Below are 26775 nucleotides of genomic sequence, written 5' to 3' on the forward strand. Positions count from 1 at the left end.
ATTTTTGGAAATTTGGCGAAATTGTGGCGCGATATGAAATCTAAATTGCAAATACTTATATGAGAAGCTAATACAAGTCGACCGGCTTCACGAGATCTCAATCTGTTGAAGACTGAATTTATGGACCAAAATCAGTGGGACTTGTTTGTACAGAGGACATTATCACCTAACTTTCAAGTGAGAATTTTTCTAGAATCTTTTATGGTCACTTAATACATTTTGCCTTTCAACTTGTTGGTGCTATTTAGATATTTGTGGCTAATGTATGGTGATGTTGCCCCCACGAGACCACTTTGTCAGTAGTTTAGGTGTGTGTTTGGATGTAATGGTTGTTTAGACATCTTCATTTAGTTGCTATGAACATAAAGGCGCATTAATAAGCCACAAGCTTGGATTAGAATCCAAGAATGCTGCATAAGCTAAATTGAAAAATGAGAAAAGAAAAGGAGTTGAAAGATCTTGTGGGATTTATTTATGTGTTCTTATAAGGTGATATGACAGAGGGACTATGCAATAATAGTTAGTTTTCTTTTTAAAAGTTGCTTCTTGAGTTGCTTTTTTCGGTTTCATTATTTCATAGTAAAGGAACAATTTAATCCCTAGTTGTGCCATTGAATGATTGGACACCCGTTAATAATCTACGGGCATTTCAAGGCTTGTTCATGCTGCGGTCTGATTACTCTCCCCTCCAGTAGTGTTCTCGTGCATGTGAGCATTTCTTCTTGATCAGATTGCGACTGTGATCGGGGAAGAATCCATCACTTTGATATTGGATGTGCATTGGGAATTGGAGAAGAAGTTTTGCAAGACAACCAAAAATATCTATTCTGCAAGACAGGGATTGACTCTCCCTCTATAATATATGTCGATTTTTCAGATTATTAATCAGGAGGATTTGATTTATAATGTGAGAACCCAACTATTTGGGCATGTAATAAATTAAATATAGACATGTATAAGAATTTATTTTCGAGTTAGAATAAATTCGAAAATATTAAATAATACAACGTATTGGAAATTTCAATTCAATAATCATGATTCAGTACAAATCATGTATTAATTTCGAAATAAGGCTGAATATCAATCAAATTGGAAGAAAATATTACATACAAGTCAGTTTTTCTCAACAAAGAAGCATATCAATAAATATGGAATACATATCTCGATAATTAAGGAATAATTATCTCGCAATTTTGGAAGGAAAATCAATCAGTTTATGGAAGGATACTCACATAGCACCTATAAATATCCCCTAAGCCTTTAAATATTTCACCCCTCATTCTAGCAAGAAATTTTCGAAATTTCTCTCGCAAGTGCTCCAAAGAATTTTCGAAATTTTTGTTCTCCAAAATTCTGCTGCAGTCATCAAAATTCTGTCGAAATTCAGAAATTTGTTTCTCTCTCTCGGGTGCTCGGAATCCGATCCAAACGTTTAGAATATGCTTTCATATGTTTTGAATAACATATCCAAATTTCAGCCAAATCCAACGGCCTAAACGACTTCCAAACCCGATTTCCACCGTTCATAATTTATTTAGCGTGATTGTGAACGTACTGTAAAACTTAGAGTACGATCCAATGGTGCAATAAGGCGCAGTGAATTTTACAAGATGACTGATTTTTCGGTAGAGGTGCTGTTGCGTTTTCGAAGCATGATTCTTCTATGTTTTTCGAGTTCTCACGTTTTCTTCCAGTCTAAGGTAAGTGAGCTTGTTTTAAAGTTGAAATTTCGAATTTATGCATATGTTGTTTTCGAAAATAGTCGAGTACAATTCTTCTTCTACTCCTTTCTTGTGTTTGTCATACGGTTTTGAGCACTGTGAGGAGTCGACTGTATATGGGTGGGAATTCCAACCATGACTATAAAGGCCTGAAAATCCTTACTTGAAAATTTGCGGGAAATTTAAAATTTTCTTTTAAATAAATGGAGTGCCTCATTCATACCAAAAACTGATAAAATGTTTAACGTTTCAAAATAGCAGCAGAAGAAATTATTACTTGCCAAAATAACAAGTTAAAGTATTCAACAACTGATAAAATATTTGGGCATAAAAAAAATGGCAAGTGCTGAAACTTAGGTCCTCGGATGCCACTACTGCCGACCCAAGCTAGCTCACTGGTCCCCGCCCTCGGTCCCGACATCATCAGTACCTACAACAATCAAGTCTAGTGAGTCTAAAGACTCAACATGCATATATCGTAAATAACGAGTAAATAATATAGTAAATTTTGAATGTGATAAAATATCATGTCATGAGGAACAATCGTGAAAATAATTTATCATGAGCAATTATAATACGTGCATAGCTGAACTGAAAAACTCATGGTAAAAATGTTTGCTCCTTGGAGCCCTGTACTGAAATAACTTGTAATAAATTTTCTGGTGAGATTATGGTCTATGCAAGTGGTCCCTGAACTGAACTGAACTAAGCTGACCGATACAGGGGATCGGATTTACGTCTGATCAGACTACTGCCACAGTACTGGGTGAAACAACTGAACTAACCGGTAACTGGTGACCGAACCGATACTGGGGACCGGATTTAATACTGATAGTAAAGTGACCACAAACAATATCGCATAAATCTCAAAATAAATATTTTTGCACGTAACATAATTAGATAACATCATTAAATATGAACAATTTCGATCTTCTTGCATTAAAACCATGTACTTGCGATATTTAAAAATACATATATGACTTGATTGAAGAGTGAAAGAAGATATAAACATGCCTTGGTTTGTTTTGACAGAAAACAAACGAAATAACGACGCGGCGCGACAGAGACGGAGTGCTCTTCACTTTCTCACTTTTTCTCTCTTAATTCCTTTAAACCAAGCATGCACCATAATTATTATAATAGCGTAAAAATCGTAAACATGATGCATGAACATTTAAAAATATCATGATTTGTGCTCAGGGCGCTGCCAAGACCAAAATCTCACCCCGGGTGCAAATGACCATTTTACCCCTTGAAACCCAAAATTCTCGTTTCAACCCTGAACCTCTAAAATTGACCTGAAACTTACCATACTCCTTAAGGTATCCCAAAACATTTTTTTGAAGCTTTCCTAAACATAAACTCGAGCCCAAAAACCAACTTAATCTATTCGTTTTAAAAATTGGACCGAGTCCTAGTTTTAACCCGAATCGACTCAAAATTGTGCCCAAATTTTCTCCAACGTTTACCATATCTTAAAAACACTAAAAGGCCCCTAATACTCTAATAACCACTCCAATACCTGCGGCTGAAAGTTCCAAAAGAGACAAACTCTCGGCCACCTCTATTCTTTTCAATCCCATTACAACACACCAACTGTCCAGCCTCTAAACACTCTTCTTTTAAGACCTAATGACATTTCTAAACTATTCCTAACTCAAACAAAAAGCCGCTGAACGAGATACAAGCAGGGATTGCTCGCTCCCCTCACAACTTCGCTCGATCGAGCCAAGCCTCCAAGGACCGAGCTTCTCCCTCGATCAAGCACCTATGGCTTGCTCCTAACATCATCCAGATCTTACCAGTACTGAGACATGGCTGGGTTCGAGCCCATGCACAACCGAAACCACCCTACACCGATCGAACCCACTATCACCCTCACCACTCGCACATACTCCGAACAGCCCTCAAGAATTCACACCTGGCCCTATCAAGCTTCGTCTCCAGATGCTAATCCCCACCCCTCTCGACATCCACAGATTCTTAAGACTCGAAGCAGCAGCCCCCTTTCGCGCAAAAATTTCAGAAAGCGTGAGCACTAACAAGAATGCAAGGAAATTGTATGTGACTCTAAAACCCTTCGTGTACAATGGTAGATCGAACATTTGAATGTAATAACACCTTCATCAGTATATAATACGTGCATGATGCGTAAAGAATAATACAATGCTTGCCTTTGATGATTTGAAGACACGAACGATGCAAATGGAGACCCCGATGAAGTTTTCTTTAGCAAGCAAGAAGGGAACCGAAGCCTTTCAGCTGCTGGTTTCAGAAACCGAGAGAGGACGTTTGAGGGAGGGGTGTCGGCTGTTTAGGGAGTTTAGGTTTAGGGTAAATGGTGATTAAGGGCTTAATTATATAGATAACAAAATAATTTATGGGCCTAAATTGTTTAATTAAAAGATTAAAAGACAATTAAATCCTATAAAATTAAAATTAGGTCCATTAAGCTCAAATCCACTCCCGAAAAATATTTCGAGTTGAAAAGATTTTGAAAATAATAACCAAACCATTAAAAGGTCCCTCGGTTCGATAAAATTTGCGTACCGATAAAAAAATAAAATTTACGGGTAGAAATATCCAAAAATTCCCATTTTTCAAAAATACACTTAAAAATGCTTTAACTTAATTTATAAAAATAATTCGAGAAATAAAAATAATTTTCCTGAAAATTCTCCGGTCTTCGTTACTCAATCGAATGCAACTTAAAAATCTTAATACACGAACTTTTAAAATTTAATGAAACAAATCCTATCATGCATGAATTATGCATAAAATGCATAAAAATAATTAAACATAAATTAATGAAATAAACATGCATTTAATGCTTTAAAACAATTAAATAAAATACTAAAGAAGTTTAATAACTTGCATGAATGCCAACTTTTTAAAATATATTTACTAACATACTAAATTACCACTTCTTAAATAAGTCTTTATTAACTTATCTCAATACTCCATCTCCGGTCCGGCCTCACTTATTAACTGAAAAGATAACAAGTAAAATAAATAAATTTAAAGAAAAGAATTTAAATAGTCATACGATAAAAATCATTTTAATTTAAAATACTAGAATTATGCATGGCTTCTACGTAGTCTGATTTACGGGTTCTACAACCCTTCCCCCCTTAAAAGAAATTTTGTCCTCGAAATTCGCTTATCCTTGATAAACAAAAAGTTTAGACTCTTAATTCTAGAATCCTAATAATCCACGCTTCCGATGCGCTACTCTGATAAGATAAATATTAAGCTGTCCTTACGTCTCCTCAATCCTAAATAAATTTTTCTATCGAAATCCTCGTTTGTGAATCGCAACTTAAAACAACTTATGATGACTTAGTTTTATTCAACTATAGCCCCGAATTATGACTTATCTCGCAGTTTCTCATACTAGAGACGGATGTCTAAACTTATTGCACCTTACTTTTCTTATACTATATTCATAACCTTCATCGACCTATTATACCAGAATTTACTGATCGACTTAAGAAACCTTTGTACCAGAATTTACTGATCGACTTCTATTCTCAGTAGAACGCTTAGAGGTTATACCTTATTTCAACCTCATAATAGTATTAGCTTAAAATCCTGAATCGAATCTTTATCTTATGGCACCAAACTTACATAACTTAATTATTTACAAGTACATCCCAAATATTAAATTGTCGCAAATCTTAAATTTCGAGTAGTGATAATTTATAAAACCCATTTATACAATATCAAACTTCTACCTATATTTTAAAGCCCTTCAAGTCCCAATTACATGCTTAAACCATTTTCTTCCCAATTACAATATAGTTGAGGCCTAAGGCCCTTGGACTTTCCTCATTGAAACGAATGTCGCATTCTTACGTATCCTCAATGCTTAGTACCTGCTAGCGTATAAAACTTATTAAGTCATCCCATGGTAGCCTTAGAATAATTTTAATAAATCAACTTTACTTATAACCCGTAGAGTTCTAGAATCCCCATATCAAGGTTTTAGATTTCTTACTCGATAAAAATCTTAACATTCGACCAGTGGTAACTTATGTTGAATACAACTAATAATTCCCTTTTGTTTTCATTTCACCCAAAATTTTCGTATGAACGCATATCCCCTAAATTTGAAATTCAAACTTACGCAACTCAAATAGTGTTGGATAACATAATTCCAACGCACATATTCACTTATTCTCAAGTTTCTTCATGACTTACAAAAATTCCTCAAGACAAGGTGTCTACCTCAATTCTTACATGCGTCTATCAAATAACCTAACCATCAATCATACCCAACTTTCTAGATAATCAAATTCCAACAAAGGTATAAGTTTAACTCCTAAGATCATGATTAAAACTTATGATACACCAAAATTGTAAAGGTCCTAGAACTCCTTGCTTGAAAAATTGTGGAAAATTAAAAATTTTCTTTTTTTTAAAAGAACTTAAATGACCTCATTCATAAAATCGACTGATGAATCAAATTCAGTGTTTAAAATAATAGCAGCGGAAAAATAAAGTTTGCCAACAACAACAATTTAAAATTTATCCAACGACTATAAAATTGTTTGCGGAATAAAATAACAAATGCTGGACTGAGGTCCTCGGGTGCCACTACTGCCGACCCAAGCTGGCTCACTGGTCCCCGCCCTCGGCCCTGGCCTCATCAGTACCTACAACAATCAAGTCTAGTGAGCCTAAAGACTCAGCATGCATATATCGCAGGTAACGAGTAAAATCTGAAGTAAAATATGCATGGGATAAAATATCATGTCATGAGGAAAAGGCCCCAGTGGGAACCCAAGATGGGTCAAGGCCCCCGAGGGAGCCGAAGATCGGGATAGCCCATGGTCGTTACAAAATTAAGTTCCAAAAATTTTATTAGCTCAATGTCTACTCTTATAACTTAACTAACTGATCAACTTCACATTAAATTGTCATCACTTCAAATTCTTAATTTGCCACAACATTATTTCACTAACGCTTAAATTTTCACGCCTAAGATTGATTCATCCTACAATGTCCTTGGTTATCTTTCATTATAACCCAAATATCTAAATATTCTATATCTCCTTCGAGACTAAATAACAGAAAATTCATATCATTTGAACCGTTCAATTCTCACTTACTACTAAATAAGTTCTCAAGTTTCTTAAAATTGTAAAATTAAATCTTAATTTCCTCGAATATCGTCCAAATTTTTTTTTCCCTAAATCTCGAAAATTCCAAAATTACCCATGAGTCCTCAGTATTCCCAATTTCATTTTATAGATTTCCTGCATCATAAGGTTCAATAGCCTTAAGTTTATTAAACCCAAAATTAATTCCCATAACACGTCTTACATTTCTATAAATACTTAAAATTTCAATTCCTCAAAAGTTCGCATTTAATCCTTAAAATTTTGAAAGTTACAATCTGACCCCTACAACTCTTCGAGATTTGCATCATTGTCCCCATAAAATTTTTCCATCTTTACCTCATTAAACTTTTAAATTCTCGAACTCAAAATTAAATCCCAAAATTTGGTAAATTCAAAAATAGTCCCTTAGAATTTTGTTTTGCACCTAGGTCCTCAAATTATGGGTTATTACAACTGGATCCTTAAAATTCTTACTTTATGCAATTCAATCCCTAAATCCAACTACGTAGAGCATGCATCCGAAATAATTTCTACAATTTCATACTTCCCAAGAATCGTCGTAGTCTTCGAATCATTAATCCTTACATGGAATCCTCAAAATTTAATTCAACTAGAAACCATGAACCATCATTACTTTCTTGCAAATTGTACAAGTCCCGAAAACATTCATAATTTTTAAGTTTAACTTATGGCCCATAAGTAGAACATCAGCACTACTAACCCAAAAATTAATATAATCAAATATTTTACAACCTCTCCTAAAGCCCAATAGCAAAATTCTTATTTATGTCCGGTGGGGGTGGAGGTGCATTTCTTACCTACCTCTGATGATCACCGTCCTCATGACGGTGCTCATCATCCCTCGCGCGCTAAACAAGACATCTAGTAGGCATACTGTTCCATAAAAACCCATACGTAACTAACATGCATAATTCCATAATTTATTTTAAATAAACACTGAAATAATTAAAGAATCTGAATGTAAAATATTTCATGGAGGCATGCTGTTAAAATAATTCATGCTTTAAATAAAATGCTGAAATGTAAAACTTAAAGACCTAAGACGTGGCTTCGTGAGCTCCTCGTGGTCAGTAGTAGTGTAACTCTTTACAAAAACATAGGCTCTGATACCAACTATAAAGGCCTGAAAATCCTTACTTTGAAAATTTGAAGGAAATTTAAAATTTTTCTTTTAAATAAATGGAGTGCCTCATTCATACCAAAAACTGATAAAATGTTTAACGTTTCAAAATAGCAGTGGAAGAAATTATTACTTGCCAAAATAACAAGTTAAAGTATTCAACAACTGATAAAATATTTGGGCATAAAAAAATGGCAAGTGCTGAAACTGAGGTCCTCGGGTGCCACTACTGCCGACTCGAGCTAGCTCACTGGTCCCCGCCCTCTGTCCCGACATCATCAGTACCTACAACAATCAAGTCTAGTGAGTCTAAAGACTCAACATGCATATATTGTAAATAACGAGTAAATAATATAGTAAAATTTGCATGGGATAAAATATCATGTCATGAGGCACAATCGTGAAAATAATTTATCATGAGCAATTATAATACGTGCATAGCTGAACTGAAAAACTCATGGTAAAAATGTTTGCTCCTTGGAGCCCTGTACTGAAATAACTTGTAATAAATTTTCTGGTGAGATTATGGTCTATGCAAGTGGTCCCTGAACTGAACTGAACTGAACTGAACTGAGCTGACCGATACTGGGGATCGGATTTACGTCTGATCAGACTACTGCCACATTACTGGGTGAAAAAACTGAACTAACCGGCAACTGGTGACCGGACCGATACTGGGGACCGGATTTAATACTGATAGTAAAGTGACCACAAGCAATATCGCATAAATCTCAAAATGAATATTTTTGCACGTAATATAATTAGATAACATCATTAAATATGAATAATTTTGATCTTCTTGCATTAAAACCATGTACTTGCGATATTTAAAAATACCTATATGACTTGATTGAAGAGTGAAAGAAGATATAATCAGCGCGGCGGAGAGGAAGTGCTCTTCACTTTCTCACTTTTTCTCTCTTATTTCCTTTAAACCAAGCATGCACCATAATTATTATAATAGCGTAAAAATCGTAAACGTGATGCATGAACATTTAAAAATATCATGATTTGTGCTCAGGGCGCTGCCAAAACCATAATCTCAATAGAAAATTATAACATGCTATTTCAGTACAGGGCTCCGAGGAGCAACATTTTCACTATGATTTTCAGTTCAGTTATGCACGTATTATAATTGCCCTTGATAAATTATTTTCACGATTATGCCCCATGACATGATAATTTTACTCCCATGCAAATTTTACTATATTATTTACTCGTTATTTACGATATATGCATCCTGAGTCTTTAGGCTCACTAGACTTGATTTTTGTAGGTACTGATGAGGTCGGGGCCGAGGGCGGGGACCAGTGAGCTGGCTTGGGTCGGCAGTAGTGGAACCCGAGGACCTCATTTCAGCATTTATTATTTTTAATTCAAATCAAGTGTTTATGTTGCTGAATTATTTTTAAGTCATTATTTTGCAAACATTAGATTTCTTCCGCTGCTATTTTGAATATCAAACATTTTGTCAGTTTAACTTATGATTGAGACATTTTAATTATTTTAAAAGAAAATTTTTAATTTTCCGCAAATTTTCAAGTACAAATTTTCGGGCCTTTACAATGACGTACCCTTACGCGGTGGGGGATATAACCGCTATACGGCCTCGCCCCCTTAGAGGAGTAAAAATTAGAGACTGATATCAGTAAACCATAGAAAGTAGATGAATCTCAGTCCTGGTCAATGTTATGCATGTGTTATGAAGGATGTTATGCAAGTCATGTGATTTCGAAATTTTATGCATGTTGTTATATTGTGCTCGATACGGCCCCCTACTTGCTGAGTATTTCCCAAAATACTCACCCCTTACTCTACCCTCCCAGATAAATCAGAAGAAGAAATAGAGAAAGAAGAATCGTATGCCAGTTTTTGGACTGATAGTGGACGCATGAAGAATTTTAATTAAGAATATGTTCTTGTGAGTTTTCAATTCAAGTTATAAACGCTTCCGCATATTTGTATCGTTTTCAGAGTTACTATTGTAAAGACGATTCTATTTTTATGGTATTTATGATATAAACTGGTTTTGGTTTATACTGTACTACGAGGCTTGTTGTTTAGCAATTATGTGATTGTTGAATAACGCCGGTCTCGACTAACCCCGGTCTCGGGACTTGACATTTAAGTGGTATCAGAGCCTCCAGGTTCATAATCTAGTTGGGAAGAAAAAAATTATCAGATTATGGCGAAAGGCTGATGCAGTCCCCTTCGGAACGACCAACGATTAATACCACAACTTTGTTGTGAGGCGTGGTCCGAAAACGAGAAATTCCTTCATCTGGACCTCCGAAATCGTGTTTTTTGCTATTTTAGGAAAGTTTCGTAGAATTCCAACCTTTTCATAGGAAACTCAGAATTTAATTCCGTCGACTGTTCTAGAATCCTCTCGACGTATTCTTTCTATCCATGGGTCAATGTCCAAACTTTCTACTTTTGGAAACTTTCTCGAAAATTTCGTTCAACGTGTTTCTTGAACTACTTGTCGATTTTTTTTGAAATTTTATTATGAAGACAATTGGTATTTTTATTTATTTTGGGAATATATCTAAGAGATAAGTTGACTTAAGTTTCTGATTTAAGGGAAAAAAAATTGACTCGAGGATTATAAGTTATTTATGAAAACTAATATGAGAAAAGTTGATATAAGGATTATATCATAAGTTTTGGGTACTGTACCATAGAAGTTGATTTTGTGTCGATAATTAATTGTGTGAGCAATATGTTTGGGTTATTAAGAATATTAAGCGCTAACTTTAAATATGTAGGACATTGGAATATCTCGTGAGAAAATATCATCAGGTTAAGGAATTTATATTATTTGGGATCACAAGTAGGCTACGACCTTACGTAAAAAAAAAAAAAATAAGTAAGTTATGAGATATTGATGGGTATCAAGGAAAGTATAGTACAATAAGTTGACTTTTATGGTACTAAGAATGATTCAAAGAGAATGACATTCGATGAACTCCTTTGTTTTAGAGCGTGATAGGCTCGTGATCTTCATGAAAGTAAGATTTAGTAAAAGAATAATTATTTGAGGTAACGACTAGGTTATAATTTTCGGGATTTAAGTCAATAAGCTATAGACCAATACTGAGTTAAGTTTCAATATTCTATATGGGTTTTAATTTTTGTGATAGTAATCAGGATAATTTCAGGATAAGATAAAATTAGTATCAATTTGCATATGTTTAGTGCCGACTTGATTTAACTCACTTCAGTAGATTTCGACGCCATCCTAGGGATGAATTGGTTATTTAAGAACCGTGTAAAAGTATATTGTCAGAGTAAGAATCAAACTCTGAACCCCGAACCAAGAAGAAATCGGGTACGATGGCAATGCCAAGGAACAAAATTACATTTTTTCTGTTTTCCAGACTTGGAAAGCCATTATATTGGGCTAAGAAATTTACCTAACAGTGGCAAATAAAGTGCCAGAAGTAGATGAGCTCAAGAATTAGATGAGCTGAATTTGGAAGATATTCCAGAAATACGAGAATTTTTGAACGTTTTTCTAGAAATGTTTCTTGGAATGATCTTAGACTATGAAGTTTATTTTGAGATAAATTTGGTACTTGATGATTCACCAATCTCCAATGCACTGTACCAAATAGCTCCAGATGAACTCAATGAGCTAAAAGAACAACTTCAAAAATTGTTAGACAAAAAGCAGATTTGGCCAAGTGCATCCCCCTGGGGAGCTAGAGTCCTATTTGTGAGGAAGAAATATAGAAGTATGAGATTATTTATGGATTATAGAGAACTCAACAAGATCACAATCAAGAATAAATATATTCTTCCAATGATAAAAGATCTTTTTGATCAATGTAAAGCAGCTACCGAAACATAAGAATATCAGTGGACCTAAGAAAGTAGAGGCAATTCTAGATTAGCCGAAACATAAGAATGCAACCGAAATTAGAAGCTTCTTTGGATTACCAGGATATTAGCGGAAATTCATCGAGGGCTTCTTTTCAATAGTCGTATCACTGACGAGACTCGTACAAAAGAACTATGTTCAACTGAAGAGAAAGATGTGAAAGAGCTTTCAAACATTAAAGGAGCAGCTAGCATCTATACCAATGTTGGTATTATCTACTGAGGACAAGGGTTTTATCTACAGTAAAGCATCAAAAGAAGATATCAGATGCGTACTCATGCGAGACAGGCGAGTCAACTGAAGTCGCATGAGCAAACCTACGCTACTCACGATCTCGAGTTGGCAGCACTGATCTTTGCTTTAAAAATTTGAAGACGCTATCTCTACGATGCCAAGTGTGAAATATTCACAGACCACCAAGCATCGAGTATTTGTTCATTCAAAAAAAAAATGAGGCAAAGAAGGTGGATAGAGTTACTCAAGGACTATGACTTGACAATAAGCTATCACCCCAGAAAGAGAAATAAGGTTGTCGATGCTTTAAGTCGGAAAAACATGGGTAAGATAACCCTAGCATCACTCTCCGTGCAACCATGCCTTCAGAAGGCAGTCAAGTTAAAATAGAGTAGAGACACGACACTAGAGAAGTTCAAAGAACAAGTCATGGAAATAAAGTTTTCAGATTTTCGTCTTGACCCAGACAGAATCCTTGGGATGAGAGGACGATTATGTGTGCTAGACATCAACAATCTTCGATAAGAAGTGATGTAAGAGGCTCATAAGTCAACATTCTCAATCCATCCAAGCAGTACAAAGATGTATAGGGACTTGAAAGAAAGTTTCTGGCGAAGCAGAAGGAAATAGATGTCGCCGAGTTTATATCTAAACGATAAGTATGCCAACCAGTGAAAGTCGAGCATCAACGACTGGAAGGACTACTGCAACCGTTAAAAATCCTAGAATGGAAATGAGAACATATCTCCATGGATTTCGTTGTAGAATTGTCAAAGTCAATACAGAGTCACGACATGGTACGTATAATCGTAGATAGACTCATAAAAGTTGCGTACTCTCTACTCGTCCGAAGGAATTATAATATTCACAAGTTGGCTACTCTATACATGGATAACATTATAGGGCTACATAAAGTGCCTACAATCATAATGTCGGATAGAAGATCTGTGTCACGTTTATGGTAGAGCTTTCAAGAAGCCATGAGAACAACATTTACTCTTATTACGGCTCATCACCCTCAAACTGATGGCAAAACAGAGAGAATGATTCAAACCCTAGAGAATGTGGGCATGTGCAATAGACTTCAGTAGTAATTAAATTAAACATTTACCACTGATAGAGTTTGCTTACAATAACAGTTATCACAAAAATATTGGAATGACTCCATTTGAAGCCTTTTACGGATGAAAGTATCGATCACTACTGTACTAGGACAAAATAGAGAAGATATTCATAACCGGGCTAGAACTAATCCAAGAGACAATGGAAAAGTGGCCATCATCAGAGACAGACTCAAGGCTGCATAAGACCAACAAAAGAGTAAGTCTGATCTTAAAAAGAGACCAATGTAATTCGCATTGAGTGAAAAAGCTTATACAAGTGTCTCACTAATTAAAAAAATCATCAGATTCAGTAAAGCTGAAAAAGTGAAACCTCATTACGTAGGACTATTCGATATTCTGGAGAGATTGACACATTGGCTTATAGAATAGCATTGCCACCAGATATGTCTAGAATTCATAATGTATTCCACAAGTCTAAACTAAGGAAATACACCTCAAACCCAGGCCATGTTATGGAAATTGAACCGTTCATGATCAAATGTAACATGGGGAAGAGCTGAAATATGAAGATGTATATATTCATATTATGGACACCAAGGACCAAGTACTGAGACGACGTATCATTCCCTACGTCAAGGTGCAATGGTCAAACCACACAGAACAAGAAAACTACATGGTAGTTTGAAGGGAAAATGTGCAAGCAATATCCCTACCTTTTCCAAGGTCAAGCCGACTCAAGTTTCGAGGACGAAACTTCCAATAAGGAGGGAGGGATGTGAGAACCCATGTAGCGTCCTGAAAATTTGAAGATCTACATGAACCACATGCATACAAATTATTAAATTTCTTTGATATTTTATTAAATTCTTTTAAAGCATAAAATGTATGTTTATTTTATTAAATTGTGTTTAATTATTTTTATACATTTTATGTATTATTATTGCATGATAGGATTTAATTCATGAAATTTTAAAAGTTCACGCACTATGATTTTTAAGATGCATTTCACACTCGATCGAGGACAGGAGAATTTTCAAGAAAATTATTTTTATTACAAGATTAATTTTTATTAATTAATATAAGATGTTTTAAAGGTATTTTTCAAGAATTGGTATTTATTGTGTATTTTATCCGCATGATTTTAATTTTAACGGTGCACAAATTTTATCGAATCGGGGGACTTTTTGAGGGTTCGGCTAATATTTTCAAAAACTTTCCAACACGAATTATTTTTCGGGAGTGTGTTTGAGCTTAATGGGACTACTTTTAAGCTTATTGGGCTTAAAACCCTTGTAAAACTTTTAAAATGCAATTTGTGGCCCATTAACTAATTATTATCTATGTAATTAAGCTCCTAAGCTCCAATTTAACCCTAAACCTAATCCTTTACTCCCCAACCAGCCGACACCCATTCAGAATTCAATACCCCCTCGGTTTCATCACTCTCAGCTGAAGGCTCCATCGGTTTGCTCTTGTTCTTGCAAAAGAAATTCATCCGGCGTCTCCTCTTCTCGTTTTTTTGTTCATCGAATCATCTAGGCATGCTTTGTATCATTCTTTCTGCATCATACATGTATTATATACTGATGAATGTTTTTATGCATGATATGTTTCGATCCAGCCCTATACATAACAGATGGGTTCGGTTTTCACACGTTCATGCTATCTTTTCATTTGTGCTCACGTTTTCTGGTTTTGGTGCAAGGGGCCGCTGTAGTGTGATGGTATTGGGCTGTCCAGATCATGGTTTTTAAGGTTTGCGTGATGGTGTGCGCAGCTGATCGGGTACGGTTGTAGTCGGTGAGTGCCGATCGAGTGTGTGGCTTGTGTGGGTTCGATCCATGCTTTCCTGCTACACCAGCTGTGTGAGGGCCTTCTCCAGCCCTGGACCAGACTCTGGTGAGTCTGAGATGGGGTCTGGAAGGGCTCGAACCACGCTGGTGTCGTCGGAACAAACGATCAAGCCACGTTGGAAAGGGTAGTCTCGGTAGGGGGCTGTTGTCATTTCTTGGTTCTTATGAGTCAACCGCATGCATGGGGCGGGTGGCCTGGTTCAGGGGTGTTCCTTGGGGTCTGGTCTAGGTCCACAGTAGGCTGGTTCATGGCTGGTGCGACGGGCATAGCTTGTGGCGTGAGTTTTGGGGAGAAAGGTATACATGAGGTGGTTAAATAGGATAGGACCGAGAGGTTTGGGCATTTCTGGAAATATCAGCCGTGAGTTGGAAAGTTTAATGACATGGTTTTAGGACCTTTTAAGTGTTTTTAAGATATGGTAAAAAGTTGGGAATAATTTGATTGAGTTTCGGTTCAATTTGGGTTAAAACCGGGACCTCGGTCTAAGTTTTAAAACGAATCGGTTAAGTTATGAAATGGGCTCGGGTTACGTCTAAGAATGGTTTTAAATATGTTTTGGAATAATTTAAGGAGTTTGGTAAGCTTCGGGTCAATTTTAGAGGTCCGGGGGTAAAACGGTAATTTTTGGGTTTCTAGGGGCAAAATGGTCATTTTGCACCCGGGGTGAGATTTTGGTCATGGAAGCGCCCTGAGCACAAAATTATGATATTTAAAATGTTTATGCATCATGTTTACGATTTTTACGCAAGTATGATAAATACGGTGCATGCTTGGTTTAAAGGAAAAATTATGTATATGCATGTTTTTATTGAGTGATGAATATGATGACCCGTTTTGAAGGAAGTGATTTAGTTGTGACTAACACGATGACACGATGACATGTAAGGCCCGGGCTCAGTGGGCGGGTAATGCCGTCGCTGATGACTCTCGCCGCCGGGTACCGCGGTTACACGTAGATGGATCCATCGACTGACATGATGACATGATGACATGATAACACGAAAGTCACAGCTAATGAACGGAATTCAAAATAAGATTTTAACACGTATATGCTGATACGATGATACATGCTATTACCATGTTTTGACAGGTCAAAGTTACGCATACGATATGATAACATGATGAGACATGTTTTGACACGTCACCATTTTACACAACATGCTTATGTTCACGTTTTTAAGCTCATGAAATGTATGTTAATTATGTTATTTTTCACTGCTGTGTGCTATGTATATGTACTCGTTATCTCTGGTACAGGTGTGTTGAGTCTTTAGACTCACTAGGCGTGTGTGATGCAGGTGAGTATTTTGATCAAGAGACTGGAGGTGATGATGACTGAACGGGCGGAGCTGGTGGCGCACATTAACCCGAGGACCTTGTATTCTTCCGCGATAATATGATTTTATTGGAACACGTTTAAACAGTTTTTAGTTGATTGATGAATTTATTACGTTGAGGGTTTTTGACAAATTTTTATATGCTGGATGTTTTATATTTTTAAATGGTAAATTGTTTAGGTTGGTTACTCTTTTAATAAATTTTAACTGTTGTTATTTTATTCAGCAGTGAGATGATTTTTTTTCTAAAAATGTATGTTTTCGAATTTTATAGTTTTATATGGGCATGGTTTCGGCCATAGCATAAAAAAAAAAATGTTCGGTAGAATTTTAAAATGAGCAAGACGTTTCAGTTGGTATCAGAGCCAGGTTCCTGTATAGGGTTGTGCCACCGCCAGTTTCTGTCGCTCAGTCTTCAAGCCTCAGGTCTGTAAGTTTAAATGTTTTAAATGTTTTTAATGATATCACCTGTCTGTTTACATGATATACGTTTTACGAGACATGTTTACCTGTCGTTATGTTTTGAGATTAGATGCTTTAAAATGTTTATGCATGTTACGATATGAAATAAGAAATTATATGATTTTCATGCATGCTGGTTTTGTGGTGAAATTAGACATGAATAAGAATTTTGCTATTGGGCGTTAGGAGAGGTCGGTAATGATTTGTCTATATTAATTTCGGTTATTAGTACTGATGTTCTACTCGTGAGTCATAAGCTAAACTTGATAATTATGAATGCTTTCGGGACTTGTAGATTTTCTAAGAAATTATTGATAGTTTGTGATTACTAGTTGAGTTAAATTTTGAGGATTTCATGTAAGGATTAATTATTCAAAAAATACGACGATCTTTGAAAGTATAAAAACGTATAATTTATTTAGGATGCATGCTCTACCTAATGGGACCTAAGGATTGAATTGCATGAATTGAGAATTTTGAGGACCTACTTGTAATAATCATTAATTGAGGACCTAAGTGCAAAAATAAAATTCTAAGAGACTATTTTCAAAATCACCAAACTTTGGGATTAAATTTTTAGTTTTGAGAATTTTAAGGTTTAAGGAGACTAAGTCGAAAATTTTGTGTGGACGAAAATGAAAATTTCGAAGAATTGTAGGGCCAAAAATATAATTGTTGAGAACTTTAAGGGCGACATCGCATATTCTGGAAATTTTGAGGATTAAATCCTAACTTTGAGGAACACTTGGGTTAAACCAGTAATATTTCGAGGTTATGAGAAATGATTTTGGGTCTAATAAGCTTAAAATTATTGAACTTTATGTTACGAGAAACATATAAAATGGAATTAAGAACGCCAAAAACTTATGAGTAATTGCGGAATTCTTGAAATTAAGGACAAATTGGTTAATGTTTGAGGAAATTAAGAAGTAACGTTGCAATTTTAAGAAATTTGGGGGACTAGTTTAGCAGTAAGTGAGAATTTATAGGAATTTTCGGTGATTTAGGCTTGGAGGATATTTAGAACCTTTAGATATCTGGGTTATAATGTTATAAATAATGGTAAACAAGGACATTGTAGAATGAATCAATATTGGACTTGGAAATTTAAGCGCGAGTGAATTAATGTGGCAAATTAAAAATTAAAGTGATGATAATTTAAGGTAAAGTTGATCGGTTAGCTAAGTTATAAGAATAGACATGGAGTTAGCAAAGTTTTGGGAATTTAAGTTTGATGTAGCATAAGTTTAATCATAACCTTAAGAGTCAAAAATTATACATGTGTCAGGGTTAAAATTATTTTTGGTATGACTGATGGCTATGGTATTTGTTAGACGAATGTAAGAGATAAGGTAGACACCGTGTCTTCAGGAATTTTGAAAGTCGTTAAGAAACTTGTGACTAAGCGGATATGTATGTTGGGATTATACTAACTAATACTACTTCTGTTGCGTAAGCTGAAATTTTTTTAAGTTTATGAGATAGGCGTTCATACAAAAATTTTAGGTGGAATAAAAACAAAAAGGAATTATTTATGTTAAGCATAGGTTACCAAGGAATGAATATTAAGGTTTTTATCGAGTAAGAAATCTAAAATCGTGATATGGGGATTCTAGAGCTCTATGGGCTAAAAGCGAAGTTGATTTATTAGAGTTAGCCTAATGCTACAATGAGATGATTTATTAAGTTTTAGACGCTAGAATTAATTAAGCATTAAGAATACGTAAGAATGCGATATTCGTTCCAATGAGGAATGTTCAAGGATCTTAGGCTAATTTTTATGGAATTGAGATAAGGTTTAACTTTTAAGTGTATTACCGAGTATAGAAGTTGATCAGTAATTTTGGTGTTAAGGGTCCTTAAGTTGAACTGCATAAAGGCTAATATAATAGGTCGATGAACATTATGGGTATAGTATAAGAAAATTAAAGTGCGATAAGTTTTGACATCCATTTCTAGTATGAGGAATTGTGAGAAAGTCAAAATTTGAGGTCTTAGTAAAATAGAACTAAGTCACCGTAGGTCGTTATAAGTTGAGTTTCGCAAACGAGGATTTAGAAGGTTGAGTTAATCGAGACCGAGGAAACATAAGGACACCTTAAAAATGTATTATTTTATCAGAGTAGCGCCGCGGAAGTGTGGATTATTAAGAATATGCGAATTTCGGGGACGAAATTCAATTTAAGGGGGGAAGATTGTAGCGTCCTGAAAATTTGAAGATCTACATGAACCACATGCATACAAATTATTAAATTTCTTTGATATTTTATTAAATTCTTTTAAAGCATAAAATGTATGTTTATTTTATTAAATTGTGTTTAATTATTTTTATACATTTTATGTATTATTATTGCATGATAGGATTTAATTCATGAAATTTTAAAAGTTCACGCACTATGATTTTTAAGATGCATTTCACACTCGATCGAGGACAGGAGAATTTTCAAGAAAATTATTTTTATTACAAGATTAATTTTTATTAATTAATATAAGATGTTTTAAAGGTATTTTTCAAGAATTGGTATTTATTATGTATTTTTATCCGCATGATTTTAATTTTAACGGTGCACAAATTTTATCGAATCGAAGGACTTTTTGAGGGTTCGGCTAATATTTTCAAAAACTTTCCAACACAAATTATTTTTCGGGAGTGTGTTTGAGCTTAATGGGACTACTTTTAAGCTTATTGGGCTTAAAACCATTGTAAAACTTTTAAAATGCAATTTGTGGCCCATTAACTAATTATTATCTATGTAATTAAGCTCCTAAGCTCCAATTTAACCCTAAACCTAATCCTTTACTCCCCAACCAGCCGACACCCATTCAGAATTCAATACCCCCTCGGTTTCATCACTCTCAGCTGAAGGCTCCATCGGTTTGCTCTTGTTCTTGCAAAAGAAATTCATCCGGCGTCTCCTCTTCTCGTTTTTTTGTTCATCGAATCATCCAGGCATGCTTTGTATCATTCTTTCTGCATCATACATGTATTATATACTGATGAATGTTTTTATGCATGATATGTTTCGATCCAGCCCTATACATAACAGATGGGTTCGGTTTTCACACGTTCATGCTATCTTTTCATTTGTGCTCACGTTTTCTGGTTTTGGTGCAAGGGGCCGCTGTAGTGTGATGGTATTGGGCTGTCCAGATCATGGTTTTTAAGGTTTGCGTGATGGTGTGCGCAGCTGATCGGGTACGGTTGTAGTCGGTGAGTGCCGATCGAGTGTGTGGCTTGTGTGGGTTCGATCCATGCTTTCCTGCTACACCAGCTGTGTGAGGGCCTTCTCCAGCCCTGGACCAGACTCTGGTGAGTCTGAGATGGGGTCTGGAAGGGCTCGAACCACGCTGGTGTCGTCGGAACAAACGATCAAGCCACGTTGGAAAGGGTAGTCTCGGTAGGGGGCTGTTGTCATTTCTTGGTTCTTATGAGTCAACCGCATGCATGGGGCGGGTGGCCTGGTTCAGGGGTGTTCCTTGGGGTCTGGTCTAGGTCCACAGTAGGCTGGTTCATGGCTGGTGCGACGGGCATAGCTTGTGGCGTGAGTTTTGGGGAGAAAGGTATACATGAGGTGGCTAAATAGGATAGGACCGAGAGGTTTGGGCATTTCTGGAAATATCAGCCGTGAGTTGGAAAGTTTAATGACATGGTTTTAGGACCTTTTAAGTGTTTTTAAGATATGGTAAAAAGTTGGGAATAATTTGATTGAGTTTCGGTTCAATTCGGGTTAAAACCGGGACCTCGGTCTAAGTTTTAAAACGAATCGGTTAAGTTATGAAATGGGCTCGGGTTACGTCTAAGAATGGTTTTAAATATGTTTTGGAATAATTTAAGGAGTTTGGTAAGCTTCGGGTCAATTTTAGAGGTCCGGGGGTAAAACGGTAATTTTTGGGTTTCTAGGGGCAAAATGGTCATTTTGCACCCGGGGTGAGATTTTGGTCATGGAAGCGCCCTGAGCACAAAATTATGATATTTAAAATGTTTATGCATCATGTTTACGATTTTTACGCAAGTATGATAAATACGGTGCATGCTTGGTTTAAAGGAAAAATTATGTATATGCATGTTTTTATTGAGTGATGAATATGATGACCCGTTTTGAAGGAAGTGATTTAGTTGTGACTAACACGATGACACGATGACATGTAAGGCCCGGGCTCAGTGGGCGGGTAATGCCGTCGCTGATGACTCTCGCCGCCGGGTACCGCGGTTACACGTAAATGGATCCATCGACTGACATGATGACATGATGACATGATAACACGAAAGTCACAGCTAATGAACGGAATTCAAAATAAGATTTTAACACGTATATGCTGATACGATGATACATGCTATTACCATGTTTTGACAGGTCAAAGTTACGCATACGATATGATAACATGATGAGACATGTTTTGACACGTCACCATTTTACACAACATGCTTATGTTCACGTTTTTAAGCTCATGAAATGTATGTTAATTATGTTATTTTTCACTGCTGTGTGCTATGTATATGTACTCGTTATCTCTGGTACAGGTGTGTTGAGTCTTTAGACTCACTAGGCGTGTGTGATGCAGGTGAGTATTTTGATCAAGAGACTGGAGGTGATGATGACTGAACGGGCGGAGCTGGTGGCGCACATTAACCCGAGGACCTTGTATTCTTCCGCGATAATATGATTTTATTGGAACACGTTTAAACAGTTTTTAGTTGATTGATGAATTTATTACGTTGAGGGTTTTTGACAAATTTTTATATGCTGGACGTTTTATATTTTTAAATGGTAAATTGTTTAGGTTGGTTACTCTTTTAATAAATTTTAACTGTTGTTATTTTATTCAGCAGTGAGATGATTTTTTTTCTAAAAATGTATGTTTTCGAATTTTATAGTTTTATATGGGCATGGTTTCGGCCATAGCATAAAAAAAAAAAATGTTCGGTAGAATTTTAAAATGAGCAAGACGTTTCAACCCAACTATTTGGGCATGTAATTAATTAAATATAGACATGCATAAGAATTTATTTTCGAATTATAATAAATTCAAAAATATTAAATAATACATTGTATTGGAAATTTCAAGTCAATAATCAAAATTCAGTACAAATCATGTATTAATTTCGAAATAAGGCTGAATATCAATAATATTAGAAGAAAATATTATATACAAGGCAGTTTTTCTCAATAATGAAGCATATCAATATATATGGAATACATATCTCGATAATTAAGGAATAATTATCTCGCAATTTTGGAAGGAATATCAATCGGTTTATGGTAGGATTCTCACCTAGCACCTATAAATATCCCCTAAGCCTTTAAAAATTTCACCCCTCATTCTAGCAAGAATTTTTGAAATTTTCTATTGCAAGTGCTCCAACGAATTTTCGAAATTTTTGTTCTCCAAAATTCTGCTGCAGTCATCAAAATTCTGTCGAAATTCATAAATTCCTTTCTCTTTCCCGGGTGCTCGGAATCCAATCTCAACCGTTCAGAATATGCTTTCATATGTTTTGAATAACATATCCAAATTTCAGCCAAATCCAACGGACTAAACGGCTTCCAAACCTGATTTCCACCGTTCATAATTTATCTAGCGTAATTGTGAACGTACTGTAAAACTTAGAGTACGATCCAACGGTGCAATAAGGCGCAGTGAATTTTACAAGATGGCTGATTTTTCGGTAGAGGTGCTGTTGCGTTTTCGAAGCATGATTCTTCTATATTTTCCGAGTTCTTCACGTTTTCTTCCAGTCTAAGGTAAGTGGGCTTGTTTTAAAGTTGAAATTTCGAATTTATGCATATGTTGTTTTCGAAAATAGTCGAGTACAATTCTTCTTCTACTCCTTTCTTGTGTTTGTCATACGGTTTTGAGCACTGTGAGGAGTCGACTGTATATGGGTGGGAATCCCAACCATGACGTAACCTTACGCGGTGGGGGATATAACCGCTATACGGCCTCGCCCCCTTAGAGGAGTAAAAATTAGGGACTGATATCAGTAAACCATAGAAAATAGATGAATCTCAGTGCTGGTCAATGTTATGCATGTATTATGAAGGATTTATGCAAGTCATGTGATTTCGAAATTTTATGCATGTTGTTATATTTTGCTCGATACGGCCCCCCACTTGCTGAGTATTTCCCAAAATACTCACCCCTTACTTTACCCTTCCAGATAAATCAGAAGAAGAAATAGAGAAAGAAGAATCGTACGCCAGTTTTTGGACCGATCGTGGAAGCATGAAGAATTTTAATTAAGAATATGTTCTTGTGAGTTTTCAATTCAAGTTATAAACGCTTCCGTTTGTATCGTTTTCAAAGTTACTATTGTAAAGACGATTCTATTTTTATGGTATTTATGATATAAACTGGTTTTGATTTATACTGTACTATGAGACTTGTTGTTTAGCAATTATGTGATTGTTGAATAACGCCGGTGTCGACTAACCCCGGTCTCGGGGCGTGAGATATAATGTATTGAATTTCTTTGAATCCTCATATTTTGGTTGTGTTACTTTGGTTGGGCAAGAGAACAGTAAGTTTTAATATTTTGAACAGTTTGATTGTGCGCTTTTAACTAATCTCAGGAGAAGAGTGAAAAATTTAGAGCGATGAGGTATAAACAATATCACATTCACACAATGAGCCGGAGAGATTATGCTCGTTTGACTCACATTATGGTAATTTTTTTTATAATTTATGTAATTAGTGATATAAACATCTTTTGAATTATGTTCTAACGATTTTGTATATATTTCTATATTAAAGGAAAAGAGAAGCCCGTCCGATACAAAAATTACGAGATCGCAAGTTTGAATTGAAGGTCACAAGAAAAAAATGGAGAGCCTAGTACTCAAGCTGTTGGAGAGAAAATGGTAATAATTAGATTAACTTTGCACCATTTTTCTTGTATAAGGTAATGTGTTATTGGGAAAATGGATGTCTCCCACTCAATACTGTAAAACTGCTTGATGTCTCCCACACGTAGCAGTTTGAAATAACCACACATAACAAACATAGCTGTTAAAGTTAACATATCAGGAAATAAGTATTTAATGTGCAATTTATGAAAAATGCAGGAGAATATTTCTAGATGATTTAAGTATATTCATTTCTAAAGAACTTTTTGTTAGTTTAAGTATTGACACAATATTCCCATTATGATTTAAGTATATTCATTTATAGAGAACTGTGCTATTTCTTTATGATGTTTTAAATTTCACTATATAATATATCAAGCTATTAAAATTCTTGTTCATATCTCTCTGTATGTGTTGAGTTCAATTTATCTTCAGGATATTGATCCAAATGCGTATCCAAGGATTCACGAGTCAATGATTTTTGTTCAATAAATCACACATGCATGCCATGTAGCTTAATTATATCGTAATTATCACAGTTAATTGCATCATAGATATGGTTAACCATGTATTATTACTATTTAGGTTTTTAATCTTCAATCATTGCACTTTCACAATTACACGTGACCTCCACTGAGAAATTCTTAGTCGTGGATGAAATAATGAGATGAAAACAAAATGGATTAGCCCATGCTAGTGTTTTTGGTGTTTAAGTATTGACACAGTATGTGCATTATAGAAAGTGAGGGCATGATCTTGATTGGTTATGTTGACATACCTTTAACATTCTCTTGATTCTGATAATTATATGTATAGCATTATAGAAAGTGATGGCATGATCTTCACCTTGGTTATCGCTGCTTTTGTATTTGTCGCCCAGATTTAGGTACGCTACAAGAAAATACACATTCAACAACACACCAAACACAACGGTTTTTATTAAAACCGTTGTCTTTTTACTTTAACAACGGTTTTAACAAAAACCGTTGTCGTAGTCTAAAAAAACCCGCTAATTTTAAAAACCGTTGTCTTTGATGTGTCTACGACAATGGTTTTTAACAACCGTTGTCTTTGAGCGTGTTTTTTTAGACTACGACAAAAACCGTTGTCTAAGAGCGTTTTTTTTTTTTTTTGCTACAATAACAGTTTTTAAAAAATGTTGTCTATGTATGTGTTTTTCGTGTTTTATATGTGTTTCTGTTAAGGGTTAAAGACAACGGTTTACACAAACCGTTGTCTTTCATCTGATTTTTTAAGAACTAAGACAACAGTTCAAAACCCGTTGTCGTTGTTCTAATTTTTCTAAAAAAAATTGGTTAAAACAACATACCGATGGTTTCATAAAACCGTCGCTATGAAACCGTCGCAAATTTTTCATTAACCGTTGCAAACATTAGTGACGGTTATTGTTAAAAAGTCGCGAATTTAAATTAACAACAGTTTATAGCGACGGTTTTATACAACTGTCGCATTTTTAAATTAACGACGGTTTTGAACAACTGTCGCTATATTTAGCGACGGTTTTGAACAAAACTATCGTACTTTTAAATTAATGACAGTAAAAACCGTTGCTGATTTAAAAATTACGACGTTTCACTATTAGCGACGGACCAAGCTTAACCGTCGCTATTAGCGACGAACTAAGCTTAGCCGTCGCTAATAGCGACAGTTTAAGCAACAACAATCTCTCATAGCAACGGTTTAAACAAAAATCGTCGCCAAAAGGTCTATAAATACCCCCGCCCTCAATCATTTTCTTCCCACGATAAGTTTCTTTCTCCTGTGATTTCATTTTCTCTTCCATTTTAAGTGTTACAATTATAAATATTATTACTGTAGTAAAATTGTAAGTTATTAAATTATAGATTATAAATATTATTATTGTAGTAAAATTGTAAGTTATTAAATTATAAATGATAGTGTTAATTTTTGAACTGTTTCATGATTTATTAAATTATAAAAGCAAATTTTTTTTAATTTTACGTAAAACATTAGCGACGGAATTCATGTGTACAGTCGTCGCTAATTAGCGACGAAAATCATGTAAATTACAGTCGCTAAATAGCGACGGAATAGATGTTAACCGTTGCTAATTGGCGACGGTAATAATATATTAACCGGCGATAATTGACGATGGTTTTTATGCAACCGTCGCAAATTATGTAGTTTGACAACAATTCTTCAATGCTACAACAACGGTTCTTCACCGTCGTCTTTAAACATCTACGACAACGGTTTTTCACCGTTGTCTTTGAGCGCACCCTTTAACCACGTGGGCTTTAACAACGGTTTTTTTGACCTACGACAACAGGTGAAAAACCGTTGTCTTTTGCTTTTTTTCTTGTAGTGGTACCAGCATGTAGCTTTATGGGTTAATGAGATGATAACCTTCAAACTAGTTATTTTAATCCGATTATATCTCTTGGCTCTTGCAGATAACTATTTTATTTTCTCTTTTTTTTTTTGCAGAAAAAAATACAAGCACGTCCACCTGAATCTCAAAACACAACTAACGTTGCTGATGATGCAATTAGCCTTGTGTTTGGGAAGGAAGCTCGGGGTAGAGTGCACGGAATGAGCTTCGGAGTTACACCATCGAAAGTTGAAGCTTATGTGAAACAAAATGGAACTGTTCAACAACTTCAAACCATGGTACAAAGCCTTCAACAACAAATGCTACAAAATCAGCTAGAAATGCAAGAAATGAGGTCCATGTTTTTACAAAGTATGAATAAACAAAATCAGCAAGAACAGGTTAGTAAAAAAACAACATATAAAAAATACTGAAAAAAATGGCTTTTATCAGTTTTGTGTTGATTAAACATAAATCTACACTAAATTTTTTGTAAAATTTTGGTTTATTGTTGTTGTCCATTCGATTGATTTTTTTAACGAATTTTATTTTATCTGCTTGCAAACGAACGATGTAGAATTTGTTCATACTGTGGATATGAATATTAATAGCGTACGTTGAACGCTGCAGATAATATTATCCGTGGCGTGCGCGCACACGCTATCGATAATAGTATCTGTGGCATGATTTACGCATGTCGTGGATATTATTATCTGCGGCGTGCGTACGTGCATACGCACGACGTTGCAATGCGTGCC

At 35.3% G+C, this 26775-nt stretch overlaps 1 long non-coding RNA gene across 1 annotated transcript; it reads left to right on the top strand.

The window, feature by feature from the left end:
• The first annotated feature begins 35 nt into the window (after positions 1–35).
• LOC140813008 (uncharacterized) lies at positions 36–26415 on the top strand. The gene is made up of 4 exons (XR_012113810.1): positions 36–177; positions 23392–23484; positions 23573–23679; positions 26134–26415. It is a non-coding gene; the product is annotated as an uncharacterized lncRNA (long non-coding RNA).
• Positions 26416–26775: the final 360 nt, after the last annotated feature.

This window comes from Primulina eburnea, chromosome 14 (genome assembly GCF_022965805.1).
Source record: "Primulina eburnea isolate SZY01 chromosome 14, ASM2296580v1, whole genome shotgun sequence".
NCBI lineage: Eukaryota > Viridiplantae > Streptophyta > Magnoliopsida > Lamiales > Gesneriaceae > Primulina > Primulina eburnea.